This window comes from Vombatus ursinus, unplaced genomic scaffold (genome assembly GCF_900497805.2).
Source record: "Vombatus ursinus unplaced genomic scaffold, bare-nosed wombat genome assembly UNPS02010548.1, whole genome shotgun sequence".
NCBI lineage: Eukaryota > Metazoa > Chordata > Mammalia > Diprotodontia > Vombatidae > Vombatus > Vombatus ursinus.
In genome coordinates, this window is record NW_020950326.1 from 19,429,013 (window position 1) to 19,449,748 (window position 20,736).

Consider the following 20,736-nt stretch of genomic DNA (forward strand, 5'->3'; position numbering starts at 1 on the left):
ATGAAAGATTTTGTCACCTTTTAATTCAAGGCAGCAGTGAGCATATAGAAGAGGTTATGGGAGGCCTGAAAATGCTCCATGTGGACTCGTAAGTTATTTTTTGTGTTATTTATTTTTCATAAGTTATGCAGAATATCAACCTTTACCTTAAGCTTTTCACCTAGATTCTAGTACTTCTAATTCTCTCACAGAGTTTATAGAGGAGTCAAGAATTACAATCCCACCAATACTAAGTGATCTGCCATAAATTCTCAGGGAAAGAAATTTTGTTAGGCGTTTTTTTCACTTAATAGTATTTTTTCCAATTACATGTAAAGATAGTTTTCAACATCCACTTTTATAAGATTTTGAATTCCAAACTTTTCTCCCTCCTTCTTTTGCCTCCCTCTTCCCCAAGATGGTGAGAAATCTGATATAGGATATACATGTACAATCATATTAATCATATTTCCATATTAATCATGTTGTGAAAGAAGAATCATAACAAAAGGGGAAAACCACTAGAGAGAGAGAAAAAGCAAAAATAGTATGCATCAATCTGCAGATTCCATAGTTTTTTTCCATGGATGTGGATAGCATTTTCCATCATGAGTCTTTTGGAATTGTCTTGGATCATTGTATTGCTGAGAAAAGTTAAGTCTATCATAGTTGATCATTGCACAATGAGGCTGTTCCTGTGTTCTCCTGGTTCTTCTCACTTCACTCAGCAGCAATTCATGTAAGTCTTTCCAGGTTTTTCTGAAATCTGCCTGCTCATCATTTCTTATAGCACAATAGTATTCCATTATATTCATATACCACAACTTGTTCAACCATTCCCCAACCGATGCGCATCCCCTCAATTTCCAATTCTTTGTCACCACAAAAAAAGCTGCCATGAATATTTTTTGTACATGTGGGTCCTTTTCCCTTTGGGGAAAGAAATTTTTTACCAATCAATTAATCACTCAATAAACAAGCATTTATTAAGTGCTTACTATGTGCACTTATGCACATTATGTTACACTGCACTAAACAGGGGATCACATAGAAGAAAAACAAAAAACATTCTTGTCCTCAAGGAGCTTACATTCTAATGAGGAAGACAAAATATATAAATTGGAAATAAATGAAAGGCAGCTTTAAAGGGGATGGTGGTAGTAGTTGAGGAGGGGAAGGAGATATCCAAGAAAAGCCTTAAAGAGAAGGTGGTGCTTGAACCATGTCTTAAAAGAAATTCTCTGTATTTGAAGAAGAGAGAAAAGAAGAATACAGATAGCCCCAGAAGCATCTGCAATCATGGTGCAGCACAAACAGATTTAGCACCATTTGAAAACAGGAGAATAGCATAATATTATGAGAATTGTTCATCTTATTTATTCCTGTGTGGTCTAAGTGCCTTAGAAGTAGTGTGGAAAGATTTTACTAATTTGAGTTTGTATGTACTAACCATCTTAAAGGGGGAGTTTGACAACTTCCTAATTGCTAACAGTCACAGGTCCACAGAGTAACAATTAAAGGATGAACAGAGATAACTTGAAATAAACTACCCAGGAGCACCTACAACACATTTGCAGAAAACAGCAGTTTCCATGATAGTTTTCACAGAGAGTTTCTAGAGCCAATTAAGGACTATTAGTTCATCTGGACTGCTAATAAATACACCCTCCAAGGAAACTGTTATGATTTACATAGTGTTTGCTATGTTTGTCTTCCTGTCCAATGTGATCACCAATTATATCTGCTGCAAATGCAAGTCAGTCCCCTTACTAGAGAGGGTGAAATCATTTGAAAGATGCCTTTCTATTCTCCAGCTGTTACAGACTCACTCCCATTGATTTTAATCATCCTATCTTTCAAGTCTTCTTTCACCCTCCCAGCAACCCTGAGGTTCTTGTTTCACATGTGAAGACCGTTGAGGATAAAAATGCGCCAATCAGGCTTTCTCATTACGGCCCCCTAAACACTACTCTCTGTGTGCAGCGGAGCACTAGAGCCCAAAGTTCACATACATATCTTAAAGCTAGCCTTTCCTTAGCTCCAGCACCACCTCACTTCACATACCCCAAAATCATAGCTTGTCACCCATACTAGGAGCAGGCACAATCCTCCAAAGTTCTCTATCTCCCAGGCACACACAGCCTGCTGGAGTTGCAATACCCAAACACTCACTCACACTGACTCAGTCACACTGCATTATATCTTTCTCCCTCTGCTTCATACTCCTGTTATCTGCAGCACTCAATCCTACTGGATCCTTTTTCCTTACTTTCATACTTCCCTTCTTAAACACCCAGGGGTCAGTTGCCTATCACCACACCAAACACAATCACCAGCAGCCAAGCTACGTTTTGACATTTCTTAAATAAGCTCCAAAAACTATAAACATAAATAATAGCTATGGTCAGCTTAGTGACACCTTCCCTGTACAGCTGTTTACTTTTCAATGCAGGTATCCCTGGAGTCTAACACCAGTTTATTAGAAAGGACAAAATGTTTTTAAGGTAGAAAAGTTAATCCAGGAAAGAAGCCAGAAGCAAAGAACTTTCAAGGGAACAAAGAAATCAATATCAAGAAATGGACAGGTGGAAGCTTGTCACACAGCAGAGAAAGAGGTGGGCGAACAATACTGCCAGAGCTAGGCAACAGTAATGAGGCTCTTCCCAAAGAGGGTGTTACTGAAAATGCTAATGAAGACATCATGCCATACTCAGAAGAACTCTAAATTGTCAAAGGCACCACAAATTGAAGGAATCATGTTGCTACTGCCAAAAGAAAGAGAAATGTAATGTTGGTTAGTGTCTCACTGGAAAGGGTATGGATGTAGCAATAGGGAGGTTTCACAAGGCTAAGGAAAAGATATGCTTTGTACCTGGAGTAAGAATTCAAGATGTGATGGAGAGTCCATCAAAACTGATTTAAACCCATCAAACAGCATCCACTTAAGTTAACCGGCATGGCAATGGTCTGAGATGTTTCAGAGAACCTCGCAACTCCAGGAGGAGAGGGAAGTATCTGAAGAGTAAGTGGCAAGAAGGAAGGAAGGAAGGAAGGAATGCTTCATTTATTCAGCAGACCAAAGCATACAATTCAGAAGCACAGAAGATGAAATCTTTTTATCTAATGAGCTCTGTCCCCCTTATTTCACTTGAATGAAGCCTCATTCTCCACATGGGGACAGTATTAAAAGTAGCTTGATATTTCTTGATAATTTAAAAACATGGTTGATTACTATAGACAGCTACATGAATGCTTCATCTTCTCCATAGAGCTCTGTTTTCCCTCAAGATTCTTAGCCTCAACAATAAGACTGTATTCTAAATCAGTGTGTGCTTTTTATGTAGCTTCATTCTCTGGAAGGAAGGGAGAGAGGAAGGAATGAAGGAACAAAGGAATTGAGGAAAGAATCACTGGACACGATGAGCATCTTACAGTATAGGGTATAGTAAGCTATTAAAAGGGGCAGCTAGGTGGTATAGTGGATGGAGTACTGGGCTTAGAATCAGGAAGACTTGTCTCCATGAGTTCAAATTTGGCCTCAGATACTTACTAGCTGTGTGACCCTGGGCAAGTCACTTGCTAGTTCCTCATCTGTATCTTTGCCAAAAAAAAAAAACAAACCCCAAATGGGGTTACAAAGAATCAGAAGTGACTAAAAAGCTACTAAAGTTTAAAACATTGCAGATACCCTTTACTTGCTTTATTACTTTGAAACAATGCTCCTCGCTTTGATTGAGATCAAGGCCCCCTTAATTTGGTAGATGGTTTACATGAGTTACTGTAATCAAAATATTAATTACCCATTAGCCAAGATAAACAATATTTTGGGAGAAGAAAAGAGAGCCCAAAACAGACCCTGTAAGGGACACCCACAGTTAGTGAGTGTGATTTGGATGAAAAACCAGCAAAGGAGACTGAGAAGAAACAGAGAAGTTGAAGGAGAGCTAGGAGAGAGTAGTGACCTGAAAACCTAAAGAGGAAAGAATATCCAAAGAGGGTGATTGACAGTGTCAAAGGCTGCAGAGATCCGTTAGTTTGCACAGTCTCTCTCCCATACCTGGAATGCTCTCCCTCCTAATCTCTGTCTCTTGGAAGCCCTGACTCCCTGCAAGGTTCAGCTCAAATGACTCCTTCTTTGAAAGACCTTTCCTGATTTCCCCAATTGTTCATGCTCCCCTAAAGAAAGTAGCTTTGTATTTATTACAAATGAAAGCAGCAGATGCTACTAGTAAGCAAAGTAGGCTTAATTAGAGGTGTAGAAGGAGAAGGTTTCTTTGCATAGGCTTGGCTTTCTTTCAGTTTTCCCCTCCCAGGGGAATGACTTTTCTTTTGAACCCAGTCAACCAACAAGGGCAGCTTTGGATTCAAAAATGAAAATAAGCTTACCCAGATATTGCTCTCTCGCAGCCTTCCACTCTCACCAGGTCATGATTTATGTCTCAGAGAATCCAGGCTTTCCTAGCCTTAATAAACACTCAGTTTGTCCTCCAGCTTAACTCCTGCTGATCAAAGCTTTTGTCTCCTTACAATAAGGATCACTCTACATTTTATTCTCTCCCTATTTGTAAAGCTTTAAATAAAATACATATAGAGTTTAGCATTTGTGCAGGCCAATAGGGTTTTATAGTAGGTAAATGAGATCTAAATTAAAAGCAACAGATTTATAACAGATACCCCACCCAGCTAACCAGAAGGTGGAAGAGCAACTTTGCTAGGAAATGGAAGAGATCCCTAGATTTATCTCATCCTTTGAGTTGGCTCTCACCGCTGCAGAGCTGAAGATCTACGGCACTGGCTTTTGCACTCTCTGTATTTTAGTGCTTGGTCAGTCCAGATGTTCTGATACACTCTCTTAGAACTTGAGTCTCCTCAGTCAAGGTCAGTTGTTCCCCTCAAATCTCTCAACTCAAAATTTCCTTATCTGTATACATAGTATTCACATACACACACACACACACAAACACATGCAAATATGTGCTCGCACACACACACACACACACACACACACACACACACCAGTAAAATGTAAAAATCCTTTTGGACAAGAACACCTTCCTTTTTTGACTTTATTTTTCCAAAGTCCAGTACAGTACCTGGCACATAGTAGCTGCTTAACCAAGAGGATGTAAAGCATAAGTAAAGAGGCCATGGTTCAAAGGGTCAAGCAAAGACAGAAATGTGATCACAGTGTGAAGTCCCAGGAATGTTCTGAAGTCTAAGATCAATTAAAAGGCAAAAGCAAGAGTGGAATAGGGAAGGAAAGGCAAAGAGTGGAAGGCATGGGAATGGGTAATGGATGAGGACTCAAGAAGTCTGTACAGAAAGAGCTGGGCAGCAAAGTTTAGGCCTCCTAAGAGACTAAAATCCAGAGCAGGGTGTTGGTGGGTCAATGTAAACAGTGCAAGCAGTGTATGACAGCTTATCCCAGGATAGAGGGGTATAGTCCTTCTGCCCTACATTTGAATAGCCTTACTGGTGTGGGTAGATGGATAAAGGCTAGCAGATAAAAGCTGTTCCTTAGAGCGAGGCAACGTTCCACAGAAATTAATCGTTACAATGAATGAATCAAACAATGTTTATCAAATGCTTACTATTTGCAGAGCATTGTATTAAGACCTTAGGTTAAAATTTAAAAAGAAGGCAGTTCCTACTCTGAAGGACTTCTCATTCTATTGGGGAAGACAATAATCAATCAATCAATAAGCATTTATTAAGTGTTTACTATGAGCCAGGCACTGTGCTAAGCACAGAGGATAAAAAAAAAGAGGGCAAAGATTACCCCTGTCATCAAGGAGTTTACAAGTTCATGGGGGAGACAACATGCTAACAAATATATAAAAAGCAAATTACATGCAGGATAAATAGGAAATAATAAACAGAGGGAAGGCACTAGAATTAAGAGGGCTTGGGGAAGGCTTTCAGTAAAAGGTAGGATTTTATTCAGGGCTTAAAGGAAGCCAGGAAGGTCAACAGCTGGAGTGGAAGAGGGCAAGCATTCCAGGTATGGGAGAAAGTTAGAGAAAAATGCCTGGAACCAGAGACGGACTGTCTTCTCCATGGAAAAGTCAGGAGACCAGTGTCACTGGATCAAAGGAGTAAGGTATGAGAAAATAGGAAAGGTAGGAGAGACCTAGGTTATGAAGGACTTTGAGTGCCAGAGCATTTTGTATTTGATCCTGGAGGCCATAGGGAGTCAGTGAAGTTTATCGAGTGGAGAATTGTGGCAGGCAGCCATAGAAGCAGGCTATTGCTATAGTCCAGGTCAGAGAGCCTGTGCCAATGTCAGAGGAAAGAAGGGGGTGTATTCAAATGATATTGTAATTGACAACTGATTGGATATGGGGGTTGAGAGATAGTGAGGAGTCCAGCATGACAACATGTGTAGGAGGTTTTACCAAGTCAGATGGAAAGGTCCTGGGGTCCCTAAGGTACAGCAAAAAAAGCAGATGACAATGTAGCTTCTTTAATAATATTATTTTCCATTGATAAGTAATATGTTTCTATACCTTTCATAGCTATAAGTAGGAGAGGAATTCTTAATCAAATGAGGGATAGAGGCATAAATGTCAAAGGTATTTAGTTAAAGAATATGAACAAGCAGTTTTCAAAAGAATTGTAAACTATTGACAATCATAAGAAAGAATGCTCCAAATGACAAACAATATAGAATTGAAAGCCAAAGCAATCCTGAATATCTACCTCAGACCTTGAAAACTGACAAAAGATGATAAAAGATGGGAATAGTCAATGTTGGAGGGGCTATGGGAGGATATTGATGCATTGTTGGTCAGCACAACCATTTTGGAAAACAGTTTAGAGTTATGTCCAAAGAAGCGACTGAAATACCCTTGCCCTAGAGATTCAATTACTAAACTGAAATTTAAAAAGGCCTAAGTCCCTATAAATGCCAAAATATTTATAGCAACCATTTTTTTATAGGAAAGAATTTGAAACACAGTACATATTGTCTATTGGGAAAGGCCTAAACAAACTATCGTAAATGAACATACTGAATATTACCATACTGTATAAAAAAAGAATAAATGTGATGATACAAAAAAAAAATATGGAAAGATCTACAGGAACTGATGTAGAATGAAGTAAGCAGAGCCAAGAAAACAATATACATAAATACTATAACAATATAAAGGGAAAGAACAACCACACAAAAAAATCAGAAGTAAATGTCGCAAAATTATAAAGAACAAGCAAAGCTCAATAGAAGAAATATGAGAATATGTCCCCAGCTACCCATTTGCAGAAGTGGGAGGTGCACAAGTGTTATACATTGTACACATTTTTAGACTTTTTTATATGCTGATTTTTTTTCTTTTTGTCTTTACAGAAACATCATTTGCTATATGGGAAGACTGTGATGGGGAAGAATACTGAGTGAAATTATGATAATGTAAAAAGACACATCAATAAAATTTATATTTTTGAAATCACAGGCCTCTGGTTTTGAACCATCTGACAACACCAAAGACTTTGGTGTCAATTTCTTTTTCCCTGGGCCTAGGTATACAAGAGAAGATTCCAGCATTTCCAGCAACTGTTTCATGAGTCTTGCTTCAAGAGAGCCATAAGAAATTATCATAGGGCAGAAAAGGGGTGGGAGGGGGAGTGAGCTCACAGGGAGTGTCATATTTTCTCCGCCCTCCTAAAGCCACCATTGAGCCATCATTGACAATGTTATCAGAGACATCCAATCAACAGTAAAGTATCCAGAGGAAGCTTAGGGAACACAAACAATACACACTTAGGAGAGGAATTTATAGGGAATATGACCTCTTCAGTCTAAGGAGAGGCAAATTCAAGACTCTACAAGAATCCTGAACCTCAGAGCCCAGAAGAAAGGGAGAAATCCATGAGAACTCTATGAAAGAAGAAAGTCTTCTGTGCAGTCAGGTATCCCTTTGCCAAATATACTTTCTAAGCTTGAGCCCACTTTCCCTGGACTCTAGGTGTACTTGTGGGAGAGTGTGCCCCTGATTGGGAGCAATGGGATCCCAACTGTTCTTACTATACTACCTTGGTAACACATGTTTCTAAAATTTAATTAGCTCTAGTTGGCTAGTTGATAATCAAAGGAAAGCACAGTAGCTGAGCTCATGAGCAAGAGTATTAGAGAAATTATCCCCAACTCTTTACGGTTACCTCTAGCACCCCCAAGGTTGTTAGCTCTCCTATCCAGACCTGGCACACTAATGTAAGTGGAAGTTGGGAGAATGAACCCAAAAAGGGGGCTACACATAGAATGCAAATAAGAGATGTCAGCAACAAATCACCTATATAAAGGGAGGCAGTATAGCACAGAGGAGAGATAGTATGGTACAAGGAAAAGAGAACTCACTCTAGAATCAGAGAACCTGGGTTCAAATCTCCTCTCTGATGCTTATTACCTGTGTGACCTTGGAAAAAAATCACATCATTTCTCTGGGCCTCAGTTTTCTTCTCTGCAAAATTAGAAAGTTAGCCTAGGTAACCTTTGAGGTCCCTCCCAGCTCTCGATCTAAGAACCTTTCAGATGTTTTTGACCCATGGCCTTAAGGAAAAAATTCATTTATGAGATTTTAGACAAGTTGCTTTCCTACCCTGGGACTGTTTCTTGCTGTGCAGAATGAAGGAGTTGGACTAGAGGATCCTATGAGGCAAGTTGTTCTATACATAACATTAAGTAAATATTGCTGCTAATTAATCATGATAATTGTCATCTAAATCTAGTCACTTGGGAGTGGTGAGAATTAATGGGATCGTGTTCATAAAGTACTTGGGAGTCCTATGAAAGAAAAACATTGGCACCTGCAGGGTAGAAAATATATGATTATAAATGCACAGCACTATTGCATTGCCCTCAATTTGATGGCAGGTACCTAGGGCACTGCTTTAATTCAAATTATTGTGCTTGCCTGCTGGGGTCCCATAGAAGCTGGCAGGGACCCTGACACTGCTCCAGGCTTTGCTGGTCTACATGAGTTTCTCAGCTCTATGCTGGGACATAAGACTATACTCATATGCGGCAGATCTCCAATCCACAGAACTTATTACTTTGAAATCATTTCTCCTTCCAAAATTAAATTTCAATATATGGCTAAATCTCTAAGTGAAAAGGGATGGAGAGGAGGGACTCAATTTTAAAAGCAGCTCTCTCCACCCCCACCACAAGCTCCCAGACAAGGGAATGTTCCTGGAGTATATAAATTCTTAATTTGCTAGATATAACGTGTGGCAGATGATGGGTAAGGAGCACCAATGCAAATTAAGGAACAACAGATTCTGAACAGATGTCGTTAAGCACTTCTTCATGCAGAGAATCATTAGTAGATTAACTCCTAGCAAGGTTGTCACAGCAATGCTAAGCAGGACAGTCTCAAAGCCATCAGAGGGCAGCCTTTAAGCCTCTGAGGCTCCCTGGGAAGATGATGGACTTTGTTAGCTCAGGAGGGCTATTAACTCTTAGCTATATGAGCAGTTTGTTGAGTCACTTTGTTTCCCTAAGTCCCAATTTTTCCATCTGTAACAGGGTGGGAAGATAGAATGAGGGTTTGATTGGACTGGAAGATCTCTAACGTTATGTAATTCTATCAGTTGTAGAGGATACAGCTGAGATCTTCATTCATTGTGGCAAAGTTTCCACTACATCCTTCAGAAGCCTGTGCAGGGATCCCAAAATGTGGGAATGTCACCCAACGGCTAGGTGATGGAGATTCCTAAATATAAGAAGTTTTAAAAGGTATTGGAAAGTGAGTTCTCGTTCTAGGACAGGAAAAAAAGAATGAGATGGTAAGGAAGTCATAAAGACACAGTACTCTAAGGTTGAGGGTTGATTGAGCAAATTGACCAAGTCCCCTCACCCCACTTAAAGTGGTAAGATGCTGAACTGACACATTTATCAGGTCAGAACACAACTTGTTTGTTCACTCAATATGAGCCTGTCCTGAATACCTGTTTAGGGGCAACAAAAATTCTTTTCTGATTGGATGAGAAATTTGGTAATGCCCAGTGAGGCTTAAATAAAAAGCTCCACAGAACAAACTAGTTCAGAACCCAAAGGATGTGAAGAAGTATTGAATTAGGAGAGAGTTACCTCTGAAAAGGAATCACTTGAAAGAAAGGATAGTGCCCTCACCTTAGCCTGTATCTCTTCCCTTCCTACTTTGATTGGAAGATGGCCTTTTGTGCTTCAAAGGATCAGGAGGTCTTTAGAGTGTCCATCTTCCTATCAGCATCCTAGTAGAATCATCCTTAGAATAGTTGATGACAGTGTCTGCATTAGGAGCCAAGGACATATTGGAAACAGAGTCAAGGCTCTAAAAAGAGCCCAACAAAAAAAATACGCCATAACTAAGGACACTATCTTGAAGACTCCATGTAAAGGATCTCTGGGAGCTGTGAGTTACTTCTCTGTCATATATCTCCCTAAGCTTGAGTATACTTTCCCCCTCCGCTCTGTATATACTTGTGGAGCAGTGTATGACAGACTTTACTGGGAAAGTTCTGTACCAATTTTTCTTACTATAACACCTTAGTAAATACTTCTTTATAAAAGCTAGATAAGTCTTGTTGCCTAATTGATTATTAATCGACGATCACAGCAGGAAGCATACTAGTGGGGGCTCATGAGCCATAGAATTAGAAAATAATCTATCAACCTTCAAGGCTGTGCCAAGAACTCTGAGAGGACAAGTGGTACATGAGCTCTGGGCCCTGATTTGCCAGTGTGAGTGGTGATGAACAGAGTAAGTCCAGAGCCTTCCTGCCAGATGAAAGATTTGGAAATGGAAGGGGCATGTGAGGCTATCTATTGCCCCCTCAGTTTACAGAGGTCAAAGCTGGAGCTCAGAGTGCTGAAGTGATTTGTCCAAAATCACACAGGGAATAAGTAAGGGCCTTCTCAACTGTGCGATTTAAACCTAGGTCCTCTGATTCTAAATCCATTGAATGTTAGTCTGTGCCATGCTGAAACACGCAACTAAGAACTTGGAGCTGTAGGAGATTCAAATGGAGGCTAAGGAGAGAAATGATGAGACCAGCCACAGGCAGCAGCCATGGGGAGCCAGCAATGAGAAGCCAGCTGCTAGGAACAGACAGGGTTTGCAACTGACAGCACTCACTAGCCTGCAGGGAGGTTCCTTAGCATCTGCCATAAGTAACTGTTGTATTCCCTACAGCTGTGTTGTGAAGGCCAAGGGTTTAATTGGAAATGTGGCTAGAGCTCCCCAGGAGACATCATGTTGATGGAATATATGGCAGCCATTTGGGAATGGGTGCTGGGAGCTTTAATACCTGATTTAATTCCATTGTTATTCTGCTTTGAATGCAAAATGTCTTTGCCTTGAATTTAGAATCACTTGGTTTTGATATATTATAAAGAAGTATCAATGGGGCTCCTAAATAGGAGGCTTATCCATCTGTAATACTACTTACCTCCATGATGGAAACACCTCTAGCCACATGGGTGATATTAGCAAGACACTAGACCTCCGTGGTCCCCTGTTTCCTCATTTCTAAATTGAAGAGACTAAACTGGATGGTATCTGATCCCCTTTAGTGGATTATATATCAGTAAATATATAATCCATGATCCTACGATCACAAAAATGTGGGACATTCAGGAATAGTTGAGAAGGGACCACATTGAGAAGAATCCCAAAAGTATATATTATTAAAGTTCTGCCTCTAAGGCAAAGACTCATAACCCTGCATCTTATAACCTACACCCCCAAATTGGGACCCAATAACTGGTTGTGGTTCTAACCCTCCCACTAATCCACTATGGGCTCCTTAGACAAAGCATTGAACCAAGTCCAGTCTGAGGCAAAAGTAGAGGAATGTTTAATTAGAGAGACGTTGGGAGGATTCCATTCCTTTAAATATCTCCAGCCTACCTTTCCACCCTTCTACTCCCTATGTCACATACTTGACACTTTACTCAAAGTAAATCACTGATGCATTTTACAAAGATGTCTCATGTTTCCAGTCTATAGTCACACCACTTCCTATGCCTGCAGTCCTTCACACCACACTTTCTTACCTTTGTCTCTATTTGTCCAAATCTTACTCAACAACTGTCAAAGTCAAGTTCAAAAGTCAAATCTTCCATGTCAAATCCTCTCCCTCCTCCTCTGAATTCCCCTAGTATTTTTGTTGCCCTGCTTAGGCACTTAACATATTATATTTTGTATTATTTTTTTATATTTTACATTTATATTTAATATATTTATATTGTTAAGTATAAAATATGACTTTTATTTATCTCTTAGAAGTCCCACAGTGCCTAGGCCAGGTCTTCACAACTAGGAGTACTCTAAAATGTTTACCTACATTCCACCATCAGTGATTAATGCCTTCAATTTAATGATTTAAAAGGTCCTATTGAAATGCACATACCCCTAGGAAGATGAAAAGATGAAGACATTCTGGACTCCAGGAATCTGATATCTCAGTATGTTGCCTTAGAAGATCTTGATATTCAAGACCCTCTTCAACATGGCTACAACCTACCCTTCTAACCTTATCTGTCACCACTTCTTTTCATGCACTCTGCCTTCTAGCCATATTGTACAATTATCTCTATCCCGTTATCTTCCTACATAGATCAACTTGGATGCCACCTCCTCCATGAAATTTTCCCCAACACAGTACCCCAGGTAAAAGGGATCTTTCCCTCCTTATATTTCACATAGCATTTTTCCTAGACTTCTCCCTTGCCTTTGTCATACTCTCCTTTGTATATTATTACCTGTCATTGTTATTATTATTAACAATAATAATGATTGTAGCATTTATATAGCACTTACTATATGCCAGGCATTGTGCTTAGTTCTTTATAAATATTATCATATTTGATCCTCACAAGAACCCTGAGAAGTAGGTGGCATTATTATCCTCATTTTATAGTTGAGGAAACTGAAGCAAACAGAGGTTAAATGACTTGCCCAGGGTCACACAGTTGGGCTTTCCTAACTCCATGCCCAGTGCCCTATCCTCTGCACCACCACATATACATCTTGAATGCTCGTTTCACTCACCACGCAATTCTCTAGACTTCTCCTCTTCCTTCTCCTCTTTCTCCATCTCCCCTCTTCCTTCTCTTCCTCCTTAACCTCCTCCTCCTCACCACTGCCTTCTCACCCGGAAGCCCCACTCTTCTGATGGGTGACTGCCTGCCCAAACCACTATTTCAGGAGAAGCCCAGCCACACTTCACTTCACTCATGACTCAATGCTCCAGACTGTTCTTCTTCTCACCATCCATCTTACTCCAACCCACTTGTACCTCCAACATCTCAAGCTCCCCAATTCCCAGTTCCCCTTCATGTGTTGTCTTTTCTCCTTAGAATATAAGCTTCTTGAGAGTAGGGACTACTTTACTTATTTGCATTTGTATCCCAAGCACTTCATACAATGATCTGCACAAAATAAACACTAAATATGTGATCTAGTACCACTCAGGTGCTTAATAAATATATTTTCAATAGAATTGAACTAAAAGCTCACTGTAGCATAAAGTACACAATAGAATAACCCAGCTAGTTAGTCAGCAAACATATATTAAGCACCGACTGTGTTCCAGGCATTGTGCTAAATTCTGGGAATATAAAAAAAGCAAATAGATAGTCCCTGCTCTCATGAAACTCACAGAGAGACCACATGCAAAAAAAACTATGTACAAACAAGTTTTATACAGGATAAATGGGATGTAATCAACAGAGGGAAAGCACTAGAATTAAGAAGCATCAGGAAAGGCTTCCTTGCAGAAAGTGGGTAAAGCAAGAGATCAACAGAGGGAAAGCACTAGAATTAAGAAGCATCAGGAAAGGCTTCCTTGCAGAAAGTGGGTAATACCAGATAAAGAAAGGCCTGGTCAGGTGCCACAGTCGGTGCATCCAGAAAACCCAGAGACTCTGGGTATTGAGGAAGAGAAACTGTGAAGAAGCATCATAGAATTATCAATTTAGAGCTAAAAAAAAAAGATCTTAGAGGCCATTAAGTTCAATCTCTTCATTTTACAGATGAAAAAACTGAGGCATGTGGGAGTTAAGTGGCTTGCCCAGCATTATAAAACTAGGAAGTATCTAAGATGGGACTTGAACTCATGTCTTCCTGCTTCCAAGTCCTGTGTCCTATGCAGTAGGCCAGACTGCTTCAGTGAGGAAAGGGCATAGAAATGGGGAGACTGATGATGCCTAAGACAAATTTACTTAACTTCTCAGTCTTCTTAAAGTCAACCCTATATTTTTCTCTCTGTACCCCAAATAGTGTTATTTATTTGGGGTTCCTCTAGATTCTTCTGTTAGCTGAATTTTCTTCTTTCTGAGATGTGGATCTAGTTATATTCTCAAATTGATTTAAACTCTTTGCTCAACTAACTTTTCCTTGGTCCTTTCCTTAGGCCCCATTCAGAAGTGTCTGTTCAAGCAAAACTTCCAGCCACTGAGAAATCTGTCCCTTTACTAATTAGCTCTGTCAGCATTCCCTGTAGAATCTTAAATTTGAGTTGAGAAACACACATTTGGAGACTCTAGGATAGGGTGAGCAATTTATCCTTTTCAACATTTTAAATTGCTTTTGTTAAATACTTTAAAATACAATTAGTGCACAAAACCAATGTTCCCAATACAGAGCCCTGTCATTACAATCCCTCAACATTTTCTTGTTCAGCAAATTTGCCTTTTCTAGGCTCTTAACTCTAATATGTTTCTAACACTTCCCTTCCCTGCTCTCCATCAGGGTCTCAAGAGCTATGTAATCTAAAAAATGGTGCCAGGGAATGCAAGATCCAAGTCAGAGATGACTTCAATTTAATTCCACAGATACTAAGCATCAACTTTGTATAAGACCCTAAGGTAGGTGCTATAACCCAGAGATGTCAAACATAGGCCCACTGGCCACATTTTGGTAGGGCCAAGTAGGGCAGAACTAGATAAAAATGCAATTGGGAAATATTTAACAAAACAAATAAAAATATAATAGAAACAGATAATATTAATATGTGATTTTCTAAGCCAATACAAGGCCCAGCGATCCTTGTATACAGTTTAGTTGCTCCATTTTTATTTGACATTGCTATAGAGGATACAAAATATAAAATGCATTCTCTGCCCTCATTGATGTTTATGGTTTATTTGGGGAGTATACATACATATATACATATATATATGAAACAGAGAACAATACATTCTTCAGCATGAAAGTCAAAATGCACAGTACAGAGCATAAATACAGTAAGAGTATAAGAATGGTAGAATTGGGTAGGGGCTAGGGCAGTGAAGGAAAGTTTATTGGAGGAGGCAAGGCAGAAATAGAGACATGAAGGTTGGAGTAGTATTTGAATAGGTCGGAGTAGTATTTGAATAGAGGAAGAGAGAGTACTCCACACAGGGAAACAATATATTCTGAAAATGTAAGTACCTTGAGAACAGGGACTATTTTTTTTATCTCTAGTGTCTTACTCATTGCTGTACACACACTTAATAAATATTTTTCAATAAAATTGAGCAAAAATATACAAGCAGGAATGAACAAGGCATAGCCAAGGGGCAGAGAAAAAACTAACCTGATTCAAGGAAGAGTTCATATAAAACTGAACCCTAGAAAGTAACATTAAGGTTGAGAAAGTGGGCAAGCTTGGAGCTTAACTAATTCTCACCTTTGGTTAGTTTCCCAATAAAATGAGTTATAGGATAACTATAATAATAGATCTACAGACTCTATAATATGTAACTCTATAATAATACATCTACAAACTTTTTCCCTGAACAGCTAAAATACGTGTGATTACTTTGAGGCCACCTCCAAATAATGGCAGTTAATTGCTACAGTCTTTTGTACAGAGCCACATACTTTCTCATGCTTCAGTACAACTCACCATGAGTCTGTACTTCAAGTTACCATTTTAGCTGCACCAGAGGTAGCTACCAACTGAAATCCATCCTGTATTCTAGATTTGCATCCCTTATGATTCTAGTTTTTCAAATTCCTACTCTATGAATGAAAAGTTCCCAAATGTTGGAAGAAAATCCTACCAGATAGGCCAAAAGGGAACATAACAAGCAAGTTGTTTGTGCTATGTGGTCAAAACATGCATATATTATGTTTAAATGTAAATAGTACCAATTACATGGTTTTATTGGGCTTCCATCAGTTTCCTTCTTATTTTGACTATGTTTATTGAGAATACTATCATCCTAATAATTAGGGAAGTGCAAATTAAAGCAATTCTGAGTTTCTACCTCACACCTATCAGACTGGCAACGATTACAAAAGAAAACAAGAAATGTTGCAGCTGTGGGAAAACAGGTACATCAGTGCACTGTTATTAGAGCTGTGCTTTAGTCCAGTCTTTCTGGAAAGCAATTTAGAACTTTGCCAAGAAAGTTGCCAGAGTTTTGACCCAACTATAGCACTACTTGGCCTATACCCCCCAAAGGTATCAAAGTAAGAGGAAAAGGATTTATATGAACAAAAATATTTATAGCCGATCTTTTCATGGTAACCAAGAACTCGAAGCTAAAAGGGTATACTTCTATTGGGGGATTGCTAAACAAATTGTATTTTATGAATGGAATGGAATATTACTGTGCCATAAGAAATGATGAAATGGAAAAAAGGGGGGGACAGCTAGGTGGCACAGTGGATACGGCTCTGGCCTTGAAGTCAGGAGGACCTGAGGTCAAATCCAGACTCAGACACTTAACACTTACTAGCTGTGTGACCCTGGCCAGGTCACTTAACCCCAATTGCCTCACCAAAAAGCAAAAAAAAAAAATGATGAAATGGACAATTTCACAGGAAACTGAGAAGACTTATGAACTGACACAGAGTGAAGTGAGCAGAACTAGAAGAACAATAAAAACGTTTCTTCAATGACCCCTTCCAACCAGGGTACTCCCTCACCCAAGAGACTCCTTCCTTCTCTTAGGTGAATCATTATATTCTCTTAGGTAGGTCATTATCATAATCTTTTCAGGGTATTGGGAGAGGAACTCTAACTCCTAGGCACATCATTTAAGGGCCCCTTGCCCTTGTCCAGTTGCTCCCCTAATCACTTCCAATGAAAGAATCCTTCCTGGCTGATCAGAGAGGCAGGGAACCACCAGAATATTGTTTTAGAACTTAGAGAAAGATGAATGAGTTTTCTCTTTCAGATTAGTCCAAAGAGTAGAAACTTTTAAATGCTTTCTTAATATTCTAAAAGGGGGAAACAGGAGAGCTTTGTCTATTAGCACTATACTTATAAATACTTTTATAAATACTTATCTGTGTTCATATTGTTTTCACTCAGTAGAATGTAAATTCCCTAAGGGCAGTGACTTATTTTTGTTCTTATATTCTAACTACTTAGCTCAGTGCTGGCATGTAAGAAGTGCTCAATAAATTCTTGTTGAATGAAATTGAAAGCCTTCTGATTGGAGACATAGGCTTAGCACCATCATAAAGGATACCCAACATAGATTTAAAATGGAAGATCTCCTGTGGATGGTAAAGTCCTCTCCATGTTCCTATTTGTGTTCAAACTATGATATGCAGTTAGATAGATAGCCCATAGAGCACTACAGGTATCCTGGAAAAATACAACAAATGGATAATCAATTGGGCCCAAAATTTAATTGGAGGAGAATGAGTTTTGTTATTTTTGGGAAACCAGGCAATGTTTTTAATGGCCTCCAGCTCCCCCCAGAAACAAAAGCAATCTTTTCTTTAAAGCCCCAAATATTCCTTCAGCAATGCTGTGTGGTTGCAAATCACGGAATATCATAATTTATAGAGGATCAAATTTGTAGGTTATACAAAAAGCGATGGAGAGGTCCATAGAGAGTATAAATGGGTTACAGCATATTACCAGCAAAAAAAATATACACACACACAAGAAGTATAAAATATATCATTAAAGAGATATATGATTGAAAAAGGGATTGGCGGGGCAGCTAGGCATCACAACGGATAGAGCACCAGTCCTGGAGTCAGGAGGACCTGTGTTCAAATCTGGCCTCAGACACATAACACTTACTAGCTGTGTCACTCTGGGCAAATCATTTAATCCCAGTTGCTTCGCCAGAAAAAGAAAAGAAAGAAAGAAAAAGAAAAAGGGATTGGGGTGGTTACATTGCAGGAATATGAAACAGAAGACTGGTAGCCCATATATTCTGCTGGTACCCATGAAATATCAAAAGATATAGATAACGACACCCAACTCACCCAGGAATCATCCCTGTAGAGGACTTACATGTATGACTTTTGGCAAATCACTTAACCCCCGGACCTCACTTTCATCATATGTGAAATAAGAGAGTTGGACCAAACGACCTCTGTGGTCCTCTTCAGCTCTCACTATGTTCATAGAGGAGGACATGGGCAAGAGAAGCACAGGATGAGAAAAGACCATTGGTTAAGAATTGACCTTCACAAGCAGAGGAAATGCTTTATTAGTAAGACCAACGATCCCTTAAAATACCCAAGTAAAGGCAATAACAGTATTACCTTTTTTAAGGGCAAATGAGCAGCAGCAAATGAGGAAAGGTTCCATACACTTGGAGCTGATGGTCAGTTCTCATGCACAGTTTTTCACTGCTGCATCTGCTGCTAGTACTGGGGCCACTCCTCTCCATCCCCTTCTTAGAGTAGTTTAAAAACTTCTAGAGTTTGCAGGATCCTGATCAGTCCATTCCAAACTACACAGCAGGTCCAATCTCTTCCCCAGTAGGGAAGATTACACTGTCTCTTTTAGAAAATGTGCTACATTTCCCAGGGATCCTTGCACCTAGTCCCTGGAGTCTTGCTTTGCCTATACTTATAAAACAGGGAAATAAGGGTTAACTACTGAGTAAAGGGCATAGTTTCATGAATTATACATTCAAACACTGCGTGTGGTGGCACACGTCTGTAATCCCTGCTATGGGGGATGATGGAGTTGGTGGACCACTTAAGCATAGTTCTGGGTTGTAGTGGGCTAAAGTAGAATGAATGTCCACACAAAGTTTTACAGCACTATGGTGAGCTCACATGAGTAGGGGTTAGCAGACTGCCTAAGGAGCTCATGTCTGTTCGTTCCTCCTTAGATAGCCTGATGACTCCACCCCGCTCCTGGGGGCTCACTATATTGATGCCAGAGAGTACAAACATTTGATTGGTTTTAGCCCTACCACAGCTCAGAACAACTGAGCTCAAGAGATCCATCAGTCTCAGCCTTCCCAGTAACAGGGGTTATAGATGTATGCCACAATGCTCAGCCTAAGCATATATTCTTAAAATTTAACCGGATATAGCCGTGGTTTGTATGACCATTAAACATATGCCCCTAGCTTCTCTAAACCTGTGTTATTTTATAAATTAACCAGAGAAAAGAAGGGGGAAAAGCTTTGGCATCTGAAATTGAATTGAAGAAAGGATTTGAGAGGAGTAAATTCCAATCTGACTCACGTATCTCAAAGAAAGTTGTAGAAATATTCTAACAGTGCTGCACACAACGCACGCATGCACACATGCATACATACACATACCTCACATTCACTCAGAAAATCAACTCAGGCTTAGATTACTAACAAGTTGGACAAAAAGCTGCCCCCCCCAATGATGACAACGGCCATTCCCAAAGGGTACAATCCTTTTTTCCTCTGAATAAATATACTGTCTATAATCCTATGTTTTCTACATAATCACGTCACAGTTTCTGGGACACATTTTTTTCCCTCTGTGAATTCAATTTCCTATTTAACAACTGGTCCTTTGAAATGTAACTTCTTTGTGCAATTTCGTTCTGTTATAAAGTTAGAAATAACTAGGCCTCCATTGCCCAAGATTAAATGCTTCAGAAGCACCATAATATACATCTCCCACCTCTGAAACCTGTTAGATGGATAACCTTGTTGCAGTGACATTGTAGCCTTTTAGTGGCATTCCCTTCCTTTAACAGATATTTAAGTTGGCTCTGTTGTATGAAATAGGGTTTCAAAGGGTTCTAGAACAAAGGAAAATCTAAGTATTTGACAGCTCTGTTCTTTTATCAAGTCAATTTTTCTTGCCTTTGGCTCACTGCAAATTCGTTCTTTTTATCAAGTTCTTTTCCCCCTTTATCCTATGACCATTCAAGAGAGGCTTTCTAGTGCATGAGACTGACTCTTGATAAATGCCATTACATCACACACCTGGGAAGAGGTGTGGAAATTGTTCAGAGAGATTTGCAGAAAATAGCCCAGATGAAAAGGAGGATACAACATTGATCAGAAAAGAGAAGAAGGAGTTCCCAGAGGGGGTAGGAGAAGAAACCAAAGGGTTGTAGGCTCTGTCTCTTTGTCGCCACTCAAATCAAAGACAAGTGAATAAAAAAGGTTAGAGAGAAGGAATCATGTCTAGTTGGGTCTGGGGAGATTCCACGGAGAAAGGGATGATGTTTAATGTATAACCCTGAGCTCATTTTCTCCAGATTTCCTAAAGAGTTCAGTCAATCTAGTTATACCAGTTTCATAAAGGGCACATGCAGCAGCAGTTGAATTCCCTTTGCTCTGGCCTCCCAGGACTTCATGAAAATGGGAAACCAGAATTGCTTGATTGAGTCATTCCATTCAGTCAAGAGGAGACACTATCCATTCTCCTCAAACCTTTAAAACATTGCATCTCAGGACACACTTCACAAACATTATCTCATTTGATAAGAAAGAAAGAAAGAAAAAATGAGGGGAGGAGAAAGAATGAAAGAAGGAAGGAAGGAAAGAAGGAAGGAAGGAAGGAAGGAAGGAAGGAAGGAAGGAAGGAAGGA